Below are 16513 nucleotides of genomic sequence, written 5' to 3' on the forward strand. Positions count from 1 at the left end.
GCGGGGCTGGCGTGGGCGGGGCAGCGTCGGCGGTGGAGTCAAAGAGGATCGAGCGGAGCGAGTGAGAGAGAGTCAGAGGGGATCGAGCGGAGCAAGTGAGAGAGAGTCAGAGGGGATCGAGCGGACCGGTGCTATAGCTAACTTAACTATAGTGCATGTGGGCAAAACACGCTATAGCTAACTTAGCTATAGCGCTAACTTAGCTATAGTGCTGGTCCAGCAAAAACGCGCTACTGCTACTTCTTTTCTTTATTTTATTTTTATTTTCCTTTTTCTTAGCTATAGCGCTTCCCTGGATAAAACGCGCTACTGCTAACTTTTTTTTTATTTTTTTATTTTCATTTTTATTTTTTTTATTTTTCTTGCATTTCATTTTCCACAACTTATTAGTTCCTTTTTCTTTTTCTTTTCATTTCATTTTGCAAAACTTCCTTTGACCGCTATCGGCGGTATACATCATTTGACCGCTATCGGCGGTATACAAAATAGCTAGACACACACAAACTTTGGGATTAGTTTGTCAGCTTGGGCGACGACGACGCTTCAGACTGATCTTCTTCCCTCTTTTGTTCTTTGTCGAATAATTGAGCCCATGGTCATGACTTTTCCTTCTCCAGGGATTACGATCTTTCATAGGTTGTAGTCTTCATTCTTCTTTTGACATATGTTTCGTCGTCATCAGCATCATCTTCCCTCATCGGATCACCGTACTGGTCATAGTATTCCTCGTTGGCAACTCCATCCATTCCGGCGATGCTCCTTTTGCTTCTCCTCACGACAACACGGCTGGGATTGATCGGATCAGTTATGAAGAAACATTGTGTCACGTGTTTAGCGTGTACCCATGGCTCATTTTTGGCGATGGCATTGACGGTACTGCTATCATCGGAGTCGGGTATACACATGGTAGTGAAATGTCGGTTTTCTCTGTGTACATTTTTAGCCCATCTGACAAGGAATATCGTCGCGTTATGCAATCCAGAGTAGTTAAGCTTCCATATCTCTCCGACCCTTCCGTAATATCTTTCAATTACATTCCCGGTCATGGCTTCCATCGTCACTCCTGAGTTTTGGTCATCACTGTTTTTATCTTTCTCCTCCGTGTAGAACGTGTATCCGTTGATATCGTCTGCTTGATAAGTCGCGAGGTTGGTCGAGGGGCCATGTGCTAAGGCGTATATGTCTTGGCCGGCGTTGTCCATAAGGTCTGTAACTCCTCTTTCAGTAACTCGAGATACAGATTTATATCATTTCCCGGTTGTCTCGGCCCTTGAATAAGCATAGCCATGTGTACGTATTTTCCCTTCATGCACAACCAGGGGGGAGGTTGTACATCCAAGAATATTAATAAATAGACAAGGAATATGAGAAAATACCACCATACACTGAGATTATCTCCGGATCATTTCCAAGGACCTCCATACACTGAGAATACCACCATACACTCGCATCTTTTGACTGCGTCCGGGAGCTCTTGCTGGACCTCCTTGACCCGGGCCTCAAGCTTTTCGCATGCGGTCCGCTCCTTGGCCACCTTGTCCTCGACCTCGGCCAGTGCCTTTGTGAGGGCTGTTACTTCGGTCATGGCCCCTAATAAATATAAATGACACTTTAAGTTAGAACAAATCATTCACCATATCTGAAGTTACATAAAATTCAATGCATACCTTTGCTTTCTTTTAGCTGCTCCTTTACGCGGCCGAGCTCTTCCTCGGCCCGCTCCAGATTCTGCTTCAGTCCAGAGACTTCCGCAGTATGAGCGGACGCAGCTAGCAGCGATGCCTGCTTGTTCACATAAATATTTTAGATTAGTCTGCTGCGAAATTTATTTGATCCTCCATTCGGCTTTTCTTTCCGAACACCGGACAGAGTATCAGGGCCAACTGTCTATACTGTGACATTCTTTTTAAAGTCACGTGGCTTAACTCGAAGCTTGTTAGAAGGCTCGTGCACGCTTCGGTCAGTCCGCTTTTCGTGGACTGCATTCTCTCAATCACCAGACCCATGATGGTACGGTGTTACTCCACAATGGACGCGACTCGCAGCGCTTCCATCAAATTGTCCGACGCCTCTGGATGGATGGAGGCCACCAGAGGAACAGGCACGCCCCCTTCATTCAAGGGTTGCTTGCCTGATTCGGGAGCCATATGGGTCTCCGGAATAGTATTCTATTGAGGGCCGAATTGGATATAGCCCCCACCGTCAGTCTCTTGCTCCCCCATATGTTCGGCGGGCGAGGTTCCACCCTCCGGCACCACCGGGACGGACTTCTCAGCCTCTCCCTAACCCGGGATCCGTTGAGACAACACCTTGGTGTTGACCACGGCCTTGGGTGAGGAGGTCTTTGGAAGGGACCCGCTGTCAATTGATGACCCACAAGTGTAGTGGATCTATCATAGTCCTTTCGATAATAAGAGTGTCGAACCCAACAAGGAGTAGAAGGAAATGACAAGCAGTTTTCAGTAAGGTATTCTCTGCAAGCACTGAAATTATTGGTAATAGATAGTTTTGTGATAAGGTAATGCGTAACGGGTAACAAGCAATGAAAGTAAATAAGGTGCAGCAAGATGGCCAATTCCTTTTCGTAGCAAAGTACATGCTTGGACAAGTTCTTATATAGAGAAAAGCGCTCCCGAGGACACATGGGAATTATCGTCAAGCTAGTTTTCTTCACGCTCATATGATTCACGTTCGTTACTTTGATAATTTGGTATGTGGGTGGACCGGTTCTTGGGTACTGCTCTTTCTTGGACAAACGTCCCACTTATGATTAACCACTATTGCAAGCATCCGCAACTACAAAAGAAGTATTAAGGTAAACCTAACCATAGCATGAAACATATGGATCCAAATCAGCCCCTTACGAAGCAACACATAAACTAGGGTTTAAGCTTCTGCCACTCTAGCAACCCATCATCTACTTATTACTTCCCAATGCCTTCCTCTAGGCCCAAACAATGGTGAAGTGTCATGCAGTCGACGTTCACATAACACCACTAGAGGAGAGGCAACATACATCTCATCAAAATATCGAACGAATACCAAATTCACATGACTATTTATAGCAAGACTTCTCCCATGTCCTTAGGAACAAATGTAACTACTCACAAATCATATTCATGTTCATAATCAGGGGGTTATTAATATGCATTAAGGATCTGAACATATGATCTTCCACCGAATAAACCAACTAGTGTCAACTACAAGGAGTAATCAACACTACTAGCAACCCACAGGTACCAATCTGAGGTTTTGAGACAAAGATCGGATACAAGAGATGAACTAGGGTTTGAGAGGAGATGGTGCTGTTGACGATGTTGATGGAGCATGACCCCCTCCCGATGAGAGGATCGATGGTGATGACGATGGCGATGATTTCCCCCTCTCGGAGGGATGTTTCCCCGGCAGAATAGCTCCGCCAGAGCCCTAGATTAGTTCCGCCAAGGTTCCGCCTCGTGGCGGCGGTGTTTCGTCCTGAAAGCTTGCTTATTATTTTTTCCAGGGTAAAAAACTTCATATAGCAGAAGATGGCCACCGGAGGGCTGACAGGGGGCCACGAGGTAGGGGGCGCACGCAGGGGTAGGGCGCGCCCCCAGCCCCCTCGTGGACAGGGTGTGGGCCCCCTCTGGTACTTTCTTCGCCCAGTATTTTTATTAATTCCAAAAATGACTTTCATAGAGTTTCAGGACTTTTGGAGTTGTGCAGAATAGGTCTCTAATATTTGCTCCTTTTCCAGCCCAGAATTCCAGCTGCCGGCATTCTCCCTCTTCATGTAAACCTTGTAAAATAAGAAAGAATAGACATAAGTATTGTGATATAACATGTAACAACAACCCATAATGCAATAAATATTGATATAAAAGCATGATGCAAAATGGACGTATCAACTCCCCCAAGCTTAGACCTCGCTTGTCGTCAACCGGAAGCCAAAATCGAAAAATATGTCCACATGTTTAGAGATAGAGGTGTCGATAAAATAAAATACGGACATGAGGGCATCATGATCATTCTTATAACAGCAACATATATATATTTTGTCATGTGATTTCTTATGCTCAAGTAACAATCTATTCACAATGTCAAGTATGAATCAGAAACTTCATTGAAAACTAACAACCTATAATCTTGGTCATTGAAGCAATTGCAATTTATCGTAACATCGGAAGGAGTCAATATAAGAGCTTTTCAGCAAGTCCATATACTCAACTATCATTTAGTCTTTCACAATTGCTAACACTCACGCAATACTTATGGGTATGGATTTTTAATCGGACACAGAGAAAGATAGGGGCTTATAGTGTTGCCTCCCAACCTTTTACCTCAGGGGTAATTTCAACAATAATAGTTCATGCTAACTTACATCCAATTTGATATACATATCAGGATCTTTCCAACACGAGGTGCTTTCCAAAGGATAAAATGTAAAAAGGAAAGGTAAAGATCACCATGACTCTTGCATAATGTATAAGACAAAAAGTAAAAGATAGGCCCTTCGCCGAAGGAAGCAGAGGCTGTCATGTGCTTTTATGGTTGGATGCGCAAAATCTTAATGCAGAAGAACATCACTTTATATTGCCACTTGTGATATGGACCTTTATTATGCAGTCCATTGCTTTTATTGCTTCTATATAACAAGATCGTATAAAGCTTATTTTCTTCACAAAAATAATTCATACATATTTAGAGAGCAATTTTTATTGCATGCAACATGACAACTTACTTGAAGGATCTTACTCAATCCATAGGTAGGTATGGTGGACTCTCATAGCAAAACTGGGTTTAAGGATATTTGGAAACACAAGTAGTATCTCTACTTGTGGCAAAGAATTTGGCTAGCATGAGAGGGAGAGGCAAGCTCAACATGTTGGATGATCCATGACAATATACTTTATTTCGAATATAAGAAAACATAACCCATTACGTTGTCTTCCTAGTCCAACGTCAACACTTTAGCATGTCATATTTTAATGAGTGCTCAAAATCATAAAAGATGTCCAAGATAGTATATTTATATGTGAGAACCTCTCTTTCTTTATTACTTCCTATTAATTGCAACGATGACCAAAACTATGTTTGACAACTCTCAACAACTTTTATTCATCATACTCTTTATATGTGAAGTCATCACTCTCCATAAGATCAATATAATATCTTTATTTCTTTTTATACTTCTTTTATTTTTATTCCCTCAAGATCATAGCAGAACAACAAAGCCCTTGACTCAACACCAAACTTTATTATATATAGCTCACATACTCGATTACATAGAGGGATCATAAGCAAAACTCAAAACTAAATCATACCAAAACTTTATTCTACTAGATCAAGATATTTCTAAAAGGACCGAACTAAGTAAAGTAGTAAAGATAGGGGTGTGATGGTGGGTCACCTTCCCCAAGCTTGGCAGTTGCCAAGGGGAGTGCCCATACCCATGTGTTTCTGCCTCTTTCTTCGGAGGTGGTGATGATGGAGTTGTTGATAATGTAGGCCTCTTCCTTAATTTGCATTTGAGGATGGAATTTTGCTCCCTTATATCATCGATCTCCTGCTCAAGGCTTAATATCTTTTTGCACAGTTCCTGTTTGTTCTCCTGCAAGAGACGAAAAGGGATAAACTCGATATTAGGTTTCTTTGCTCTATCAGGGAGGCTTGACTTTTTAAACTCCACATGCATGTCCCCAGGTTGAGGTAATGGGACTTCATCTTCATCTGAGCTCGTCTCCTCCTTTCCCTTAGGCTCGTAGTCTTCTTCTTCCTCAGTGATCCAACCATAATGGTCCAAGTCCACATAGACCTTAGGGTCTGCAAGGTAATCAACCACATAGCTTTCTCCCTTCGAATCCTGGGATGCCATATTGCTCAAATCTGCGATGGAAATAGCTCAAGACAAAAACAGAGGATATTTGCATGATACGGTGGTCAATACCTTCGGGAGATTATATAATGAATTTTTACCGACCGAAAGAAGTATCGTGCAAGAAAATGGAGTCCGGAGAGCAGACGAGGTGCCCACGAGGCAGGAGGGCGCGCCCAGGGGGATAGGGCGCGCCCTCCACCCTCGTGGACACCCCGTGTCCTTCCCGTACTACTTCTAATTTTCCTATTTTCTTAAATATTCCAAAACGGAGAAAAATTGCTATTAGAACTATTTTGGAGTCGGTTTACTTATCGTACCACATACCTATTCCTTTTCGGAGTCTGGAACATTCTGGAAAGCGTCCCTTATGTATTCCTCCGGGGTTACGGTTTCAATAACATTAGTTTCAACCTTTATGGGATTACTGATACGTCTCCAATGTATCTATAATTTTTGATTATTCCATGCTATTATATTACCTGTTTTGGATGTTTATGGGCTTTACTAAACACTTTTATACCATTTTTGGGACTAACCTATTAACCTAGAGCCTAGTGCCAGTTTCTGTTTTTTCCTTGTTTTTTAGTTTTACAGAAAAGGAATACCAAACGGAGTCCAATTGACGTGCCAATTTTTCACAAATTTTTATGGAACAAAACAAGCCCCTCGAGTGCAAGAGTTGGGCCACAAGAGTCCCGGGCTGCCCTTGAGGGTGGAGGGTGCCCCCCTAGGGCGCGCCCCTGCCTCATGGACAGCCCAGAGTCCCCACTGATGTGAAACCTAATAGCGACCATATGGACAACCATTTCTCAGAGTTTCCCAACCACTGAGACTGCGTGAAACATATAATGATCGGAGACTATGAGAAAATACCACCATACACTGAGATAACAGACATGGAATTGATGATATACGGAGTAATACCAGAACTTGAGATTGCGGTGGTGATGGGATGGGATGGAGAACACAAGAGATAGGAGATAGAGGGGGCAAAAACAGAAACTGGGGAAGGGGTCATTAGAAAAAGACACAAAGGAAGTGAGCATTACCGAAGATCACCATAAAATGACCGACGCATGCTTCAACGAGAACATGTCATTCTGGCACGAACGTCTTCCCAAGGGGAACAAGTGCCCGACCAGTTTCGAGGAGGCGAAGAAAATCGTGCATCCTCTGGATTTACCGCACGTGAAATACCATGTGTGCATGAACAATTGCATTATTTATCGGGACGAGCACGCGGAGTCTACCATATGTCCGGTGTGCAGCGTCACTCGATACAAGAAGAGGAAGAAAGCTCCTAGAGAAGTGGTGTGGTACTTTCTGATCACTCCTCGTCTGCAGCGGTATTTCGCGGACCCTAAGCTAGCAAAGCTCCCGTGTTGGCACGCGGATAGGGAGGAGAAGAAGCGAGAAGATGACGAAAATGATCCGGAGATAAATAAAAAAGACAAGATGCTGAGTCACCCTAAGGATGCGAGCCAGTGGCAAGCGTTGAACTTCGAACACCCACAATTTGGGGACGATCTAAGGAACATCATGCTGGGCGCGAGCACCAATGGAGTCAATCCGTTTGGTAGCCAGAGAAGCACACATAGCACCTAGCCTGTGTTTGTGTGGGTGTACAACCTTCCCCCCTGGTTGTTCATGAAGAGGAAGTACATTCACATGAGTATGCTAATTGAAGGGCCGAAACAACCAGGGAATGACATCAATCTGTATCTGGGGCTGCTGAAAGAGGAGATATACACGCTATGGAAAACGCCAGCCAATACGCGGGACACCGCAGAGAAAGAATATTTCCCTGTGAGAGTCGCACTGCTCACGACGGTGCACGACTATCTCGGTTACGGTTATGTCGCGGGGCATGTGGTCCATGGATTTTCTGGATGCGTCAGGTGCATGGATGACACAACATATCACCAGCTAGATAGAGATCCTGGGTCTTTGAAAACTGGTATTCATGGGACATTGAAGGTGGCTTCGCGATGATGACTCATGGAGAAAACGCAAGGATCTGTTCGATGGTGAAACCGAACCCCGAAGACGCCCGCGTACAAGGACCGGCGAGGAAATAGATGAGCTGTTGAAAAATTGGAAAGATTTCCCACTGCCGGGAAAGAAGCAAAAGGCGCCAAAGCCGGGAAAGAAGTGAAAGGCGCTAGAGCCGCTGCTGAAGGTATGGAAAACGAGGTCTGTTTTCTGGGACTTGCCGTACTGGAAGGTCCACCATGTGCCTCACAGCCTTGATGTCATGCATATCATGAAGAACGTGTGCGAGAGTCTACTTGGTACCCTGCTCAACATGCTAGAGAGGACCAAAGATGGGCCGAAAGCAAGGGCAGACTTGAAAGCAATGGGCATCAGGGAGGAGCTTCATGCTAATGATGATGATGATGATGATGACGCGAAGCAGGACACGGAAATTCGTCGCAAAGGCAAAAGGGCCAGGAAGATCGGAAATGACTACCCTCCCGTGTGCTTCACTCTAAGTCAGGAGGAGATCGAGCAGTTTTTCACCTGCCTCATAGGAGTAAAACTTCCTTACGGTTACACGGGGAAGATAACACTACAAAAAAATACACTTCCGTGATGATACGTGTTTGTCAGAGTAGGTCGCGTTTTCTGTCATGCATGTACATCCATGACAAATTTATGACAGAATCAAGATAGTCATACCTGTGCTGTCGTAGAAGTGTTCCATGACATTACCAAAATTATCATGACGGAAGTGTCCACTTCCATGACGATAAATCACGCGTCACAGAAGTGCTTTCGTCAAGGGTGACCGACACGTGGCATCCACCGTAACGGAACACCGTTAATCTATCGGGTCGGATTTTGGATCTGATAACCCGTTAACAGCCACAACCAATGCCGATTTTCCACGTGTAAAATTCTCATTGGCTGACGGATCCACGCGTCAGCTCCGCATTGGCACAGGTGTCACTTATCCAACGGTCGAGATGACCTATGATATGTTGACATGTGGACCGGCCCAAAAGTGGCCCACAAAGTTTAAATAGGCCGGCCGAACTGAAGGACCATAAGATTTAGCAGGCCATAATGGGCCGGCCCAGCTAAAGACCCACAAAATTTAGCGGACCATAATGGGCCGGCCCAGCTAAAGGCCAGATGAATTTGCAGACCATAATTGGCCGGCCCAGCTAAAGGCCCACAAGATTTTGCGGACCATAATGGGCCAGCCCAGCTAAAGGCCCACAAGATACTACAGACCATAATCGTCCGGCCTAGCTAAAGGCCCAACATTCTCTGTCAAATCGGCCCGTCAACGGCCTGTCCTAAACTTGTCATCAATGCGGCCCGCTAAGTAATTGGGCCGAATTACGGCCCGGTGTATTTCCGGCCTGTTAAAGGTCCGACTTCATTTGGGCCCATTTACAGGCCATCAAAACTTTTGGCCCATAAACGACCGTAAAGGATTTTGTTCATATTCGGCCATGTTTGACATTCGGCCTATTAGAGGCCCATTATAGATTTGGGCCACTTTCGGCCTGTTGTCATTTCCGGCCTGTTAACGCCGGACGTAAACCATGGGCCATATGTGGCCCAACGTCATATCAGGCCCATTAACGGCCCATATAAAAATGGCGATAATCTAGCTCGACCGAAGTTCCGGCCCGTTAAAGGCCCGTGTATTAGGTCGGCGCATTTACGGCCCGTCCAAATTTCGGCCTGTCAAAGATCTGCATCGTAATGGGCCACCATTTCGGCCTGCTAAGTCGAGTGGGTTATTTGGCACAATCAGGGCCCAATCTCACTTTCGGTCTATTAAAGGCCCATGTTTTTTATGGGCTCGAGATATTTACACATGTAAAAGGCCTAATTTTACTGAGGGCCCAAATTATGTTTAGGCCTATTAAAGGCCCACTATGGGCACAGGCTTACCAGAAAAATATGAAATCTTATGCGGATTTAGGCCTAGATACTTTTAGTGCGCGACATGCCAATTTCGGCCCGTAATCGTTTTTAGCCCAACTGGAATGGGCTCGATGAATGTTGGCATGTTGGGCTCCTATCAAGCTTTCGGCCGAATACATTACGAAGATAAACCTACACTATACAAAAATAGCGTCGTAATTACTGCAGCCTGTGGCAGCATCATAAATTTTGTATCACAACAAAATAAATTCCAACCATACAACAAAAGGCCTGTTGGCATAAAGTTTACAGTCCTTCCAGATAAAAGCACCATCAGATGTATAGAAGCACAGATCATTTGACCTGAGTGATAATGTTTCAGGCTGTAGAATCTGATGGAGCAGCATGATCTCCACCTTTTTTCCGCCATTGCTCTTGAACAACGAAGCGAATGTCTGATAGTCTAGTTTCAAAACCATTCATATCTTGATGACATTTCTCAACCACTATTCTTGTTTCCTAAACAACGTCCATTAGGGATTGGACTTGTATCTGGAGCACAGATATATAACTGTGTCTAGCAGGAAGATTTTGTTCGGAAGGCGATTTGGACGAGGTTACCTTGACAACCAACCCAGAATTACGCAGGAAGGTGCTTTTTGCACTGTTAGTGGAGAGATACTGATGCACTGCAGCAAGAGGTGACATTGTGCATGTCGTAGCCTCGTCACCTTCAGGTGGTTGTGGCTGTTCAATCATTTGTTCCATAGCTTCCTGAAAGTTTGAACTTGTAGATTAGTGTACCAGATAATTTACTATTCAGACAAAAACAAACAAAGTAGGTTAAACGTTTATACATAACTTATTTTGGTGAACTACTATAATACATTAGCATGTATTGTAGTGCCAACTACATAATAAAATCACTTTCGGAACATATGTCCATGTAGCATGCCTACTGTATTGTCTATTTCCTCACATTCATTGACATCTAAGGATAAAGAGACATGGTTTAAAGTAGAATGAACATAGTATGACATCATTCATATCATGGGCAAACAGATATAAAACTAACAGGCTATTTTATCATTGTGTGTGCACGTGAACATAACAACTAGATTACAGATCAAGACCAAAAGAATATCCTTCATCTCTTTTAAACCATGTAAGGTGAAATGATACGTTAAGACAACTATGTATAAAAGTGAACAGAGTAACTGACATTGGCTGCAAACCACGTAGTTAAATGAACACATCGCAGTACCAATCAGTTCAAGGCAGGAGGAGTAAGGACTTACAACAGCGGCTTGAACCGGTGTGCTCATGCCCTTCATCTTGCTGGTGTAGCAATCCTTGAAGATTTGCACTGCATTCGGTTCAGGTTCTTTTTGGTCCTCACGGGCTTTCCTCTGTATTTGGAACAAGTCAATATAGATACGATAATATGGCACACAAAAAAGAAGGAAGTAGCAGCTATTTACAAGAGCCTCGCAGTGTGCAATATAGCTACAAGATCCTGTTGTCTGTTGGAATTTCACTTTAGAACGGTTGGTTTTGTTCTTCAAATAGTTAGCCTAGAACAAGATACACTTGTAAAGCACATACATAAATACAAGTTCAATATGTGGTCTGATCAAATACATATAGCCTACCTGATACTTTGGATCAGACCAGTGTTTAACGAGGGTTGTCCAGTCTTCATCTGTAATATATTCCACTGGAGATGTTTGGGCGATTTCATTGTTAGCCTTGCCTTCAAAGTGAGATTTTCTAAGGTGGTACCGATATTGTCGCAGAGCAGATTGAAAAACATGAGTGCATGCTTGTTTAGTTGCATCATCTTTCGGATCCAACTTGAACCTCATCTGTTGAAAAAAGAATGTGAGTCTTATTAGGAGGAAGCTAGAAAGTATGGGACAGAGCAAGAAAATATTACTAATTGCAATGAATAACATTACTTATGGATAAATGGTCAAGGAATGTGTTAAACTGGGTATTGTCTTTCTCATTCCTGTACTGGATCCACGTTGGGAGGATACATGAATCACACCTAACGGCAATGGCTGCCTCTAATACTAACTTGGCTGACTCTGTAGCATCACGTGGCCTTTTTAAACCTGCCTCAAAATGGATCTTCATTCTTCCTCCTTTAGATTTTGTTAATCTGTCAAGCATTATCCCTGATGTCTGTTTCCGCTTGCCCCGTGGTGCTAGTTCAACAACGAATATGGAAAGTGTTAGTGTACATCAAACTGTGAGAGTACATATAAAGGAGCATGCAACTGCAACTTGACTCGGTCAGGTACCGTCTTGGTGTTGATGCTCATGAGGTTCATCTGATCTTGCCAAGTCCTGTTGTGTCAGCAGTGCTTCAGAAGTAGTGTTAGGTGTGAAGGCAGCTTGGGAACTGGCCAGTTCCAGAGCAAACGAACGAGTAACTGGTTGAGATGCTGGTACAATTGAAGCGAATGCTGCAGCTGGTGGAGCAGGTGATACCATGTTTGTAGATTTAGCCGGTGGACTTGGACCTTCTATTGCACTATAAGTACCAGCAGAATCTCGACGGCAGATCCTTTTCTGTTTCACCCGACGAGTAACAACACTCCCTACTATATTATTTTCCTTGCTCTTTTTTGACTTTGCCATGTCAAGCTGTACCCACAACACAAAAGAATAAAATCACTCTTCAGAACTCATTGATGCATGCTACCGACAAGCAATACTTTGATGTAAGACAGCCGTATGAGGATGGAATATGTAAGAAAAACAAGACGGCGTGACATATTCATAGCTACGATGTGCAAACTAAGCAGAAGGATTTTCAAGAAAATAGAAGTAATGCAAGCTAGACACCATATGAAAGATGCAACCAATATTACTCTGCCAAGTTAAAAGTGTTTTGTCATAAGTGGCAATTCAAAAAATTAGAAGTAGTACAACATAGAAATCAATGCAAGATGCAACCACTATCAAACTGCCATGTTAAAAGCGTCCAATCATGAGTGACTGATGCGGGATACACAACAACAGTACTTTGATGTAAGAACATGGTATGATAGATAGATGCAGCGTATTCTAGACACAGAAAGCCATGTCATATGCACATGTATAACATATAAACTCGGCAGGTGCAATTTAATCAAAATAGAAGAACTATAGGCTAGACAACATAGGCAACATGAAACCAATTATCACACTGTTAACTTAGAGCAAGCACCTGCGATGGTGGAGTATGGGAGATGAACTCATCATGTAGACTTGGGACTTCAACTTCATTAGTAGTAGCAGTGGCAAATCTAGAGAGTCTTTGTTTGCGTCGGTGCGGAGGACCACCAACATCCCCTAACTTACTCTTTTCCTTCCTATTTTCTGATATTGCCTTATGAAGTCAAAACCACAAGAAGATGAATAAAATTAGCTCTGCATAACTGGTTGATGCATGATACAGACGAACACTACTTTGATGTAAGGCAAGCGCAGGATAGGAGGATGGAATATATACAAAAAAGACAGCATTTCATATTCACACGTACGATAGGAGGATGGAATATGTATGAAAAAATAGTAAGCTGAAGGCATTTCAACAAAATTAGAAGAAAGGAAAGCTAGGCACCATATGAACACACAACCAATATCACTCTATCAGGTAAAAAGTGTCACGTCGTAAGTGCCATTTCAAGAAATTACAAGCAGTACAAGCTAGAAGACAATGCAAGATGCAACCTACATCACAGTCCCAAGTTAAATGTGTCTTATGGGTAAGTGATCGTTGCAGGTATAAGTTGTAAGCTACGCAGATGCAATTCAACATAATCAGAAGCAATACAAACTAGACATCATACGAAAAACACAACCACATATAACAGTTCCATATAAGAGCAAGCACCTGTGATGGTGGAGTAGGGGAGATTTCCTCATCATGTACATGTATGTTCTAGAAACAGGAACACGTGTCATATTCACAGGCATTATGTGTAAAGTAAGCAGATGCAATTCAAGTTAGAAGCAATACAAGCTAGACATCATATGCAACATGCAACCACATATAATAGTGCCAAGTTAGAGCAAGCACCTGTGATGGTGGAGTAGGGGAGATGTGCTCATCATCTACACAGCTACGTTGACTGCCTAGCCTTGCGTTGTCTTGCGAATCTTGTTGGGAGGATGGCGGAGTAGAATCTATAGAGGACCTCCATTTCAGTTGCTCGGAAGGACCACCATCATCCAATGCCTTGCCAATTTCCTTCAGCTTTATTGATTTTGCATTGTGAGGTCATACCGACAAGAAAAAGGAATATCATTCGCTCTTCAGAACTCATTCATGCATGATACTGACAAACACTACTCTGATGAAAGGCAAAGTCATGATACGAGGATGGAATATGTACGAAAAAATGGACGGCTTGACATATTCACACCTATGATGTGGTAACTAAGCAGAAGGCACTTCAAGAAATTAGAAACACTGCAAGACACCATGTGGAAGGTGCAATCAATATCACTCTGCCAAGTAAAAACTGTCTCGTCATAGGTCGCATTCATCAAACTAGAAGCAATACATGCTAGAAATCATATTCAAGACGCAAACCAATATCACACTGCCAACTTAAAGGTGTCCCATCATAAGTGACTGATGCAGGATACACAAGAAGAGTAGTTTCATGTAAGAACATGGTGTGATAGACAGATATAGTATGTACCAAAAACAGGAAAGCGTGTCATATTCACATGTATCATGTGTAAGCTAAGCAGATGCAGTTTACACTAATTAGGATCAATATGAGCTAGACACCATATGCAACATGCAACCAGATATCACACTGCCAAGTTAGAGCAAGCACCTTGGATGGTGGAGTAGGGGAGCGGAGACTGGGACCTTGAAATGCACTATCAGTACAAGTAGAATCGGTACAAATGCTCCGTTTACGTTGCTGCAGAGGACCACCATCATCGCCTTCCTTACTCTTCTCCTTCCTCTTTCTTGATTTTGCCTTGTCAAGTCAAACCCACAAGAAAAAGGAATAAAATTTGCTCTTCAGAACTTATTGATGCATGATACTGACGAACACTACTTTCATGTAAGGCAGCCTCATGATAGGAGGATGGAATATGTATGAAAAACAGGACGGTGTGACATATTGGCATGTATGATGTATAAAGTGTAAACTAAGCACAAGGTGCTTGAACTTGTTAGAATCGATGCAAGTAGAAACCATATGAAAGATGAAACCAATATCACTCTGCCAAATTAAATGGGTGCCCTAACAAATGTATTTGACCAAATTAGAAGCAATACATGGCAACAAGATAGAAATAATATGCAATATGCAACGAATAAAGGTGACTCATCATAAGTGATTGATGCAGGATACAGAAGAGAGGTAGTTTCATGTAAGAACAAGGTTAACACATAGATGCAGTGTGTACCAAAAATAGGAAGGCATGTCATATTCACAGGTATAGTGTGTAAACTAAGCAGATGCAATTTACCCTAATTAGAAGCATTACAAGCTAGACACCGTATGCAACATGTAACCACATATCACACTGCGAAGTTAGAGCAAGCACCTGTGATGATGGTGTAGGGGAAGTGCGGTCTTCAGGTACAGAGCTACGTTCAATATCTTCATTTGGGCTTGCTGTTTCTTGAGAATCATGTGGAGAGGATGAAATTGCATTCTTTATAAGAGTATTGCGTCTCATATTAACCCACACGCGTGACTGTCTCATCATAAGCGATAGATGCAGGATACACAAGAACAGTAGTTTGATGTAAGAACATGGTGTGATAGGCAGATGTAGTATGTAACAAAAACAGGAAGGCGTGTCATATTCACATGTATAATGTGTAAGCTAAGGAGATGCAATTTAACAAATTAGGAGCATTGATGAGGGATACACAAGAAAAGTAGTTTGATGTAAGAACATGGTTAATAGAAAGACGTAGTATGTACCAAAAACAGGAAGGCATGTCATATTCACAGGTATAATGTGTTAACTAAGAAGATGCAATTTACCCTAATTAAAAGCATTACAAGGTAGACACCATATGCAACATGCAACCACAAATCACACTGCCAAGTAAGAGCAAGCACCTGCGATGGTGGTGTGGGGGAATTGCGGTGATCAACTAGAGAGCTACATTGACTATCTTCATTTAGCCTTGCTGTTTCTTGAGAATCATGTGGGGAGGATGACATTGCACTCTTTAAACGAGTAGGGCGTCTCACAGTAACCAACCCGGGTGACTGTCTCATCATAAGTGATTGACGAGGGATACAAAAGTGCATTAGTTTGATGTACGAACATGGTTAATAGACATATGTAGTATGTATAAAAAACAGGAAGGCATGTCATTATGAAAGGTATAATGTGTAAAGTAAGCAAATGCAATTTAACCAAATTGGAAGCAATACAAGCTAGAGACCATATGCAACATGCAACCACATTTGACAACGCGAAGTTAAAGCAAGCACCTGGGATGGTTGTGTGTGGCAATTGAGATCATCAACTGCAGAGCTACGTTTACTGTCTCCAACTGCTGACACTGCACCCATTTGAGCGTTGAAACGCTTAGTGCTTATCTTCGAATTACATTGGAGCGACTTCTATCTTTTCTTTTCTGCATTCATCAACACTGGGTCAGAGTCTGAAATACCCATGCATAAAAAAACAATAGTGTCAGTATGGGTGAAGTGTGAGCACAATTAGTACAATGTAAAGGTAGCAAATAGCAGGTCGGTGAGAAATAAATGACGGGAGACATATGATAGC

The sequence above is a fragment of the Triticum dicoccoides genome, chromosome 4A (assembly GCF_002162155.2).
Source record: "Triticum dicoccoides isolate Atlit2015 ecotype Zavitan chromosome 4A, WEW_v2.0, whole genome shotgun sequence".
Lineage (NCBI taxonomy): Eukaryota > Viridiplantae > Streptophyta > Magnoliopsida > Poales > Poaceae > Triticum > Triticum dicoccoides.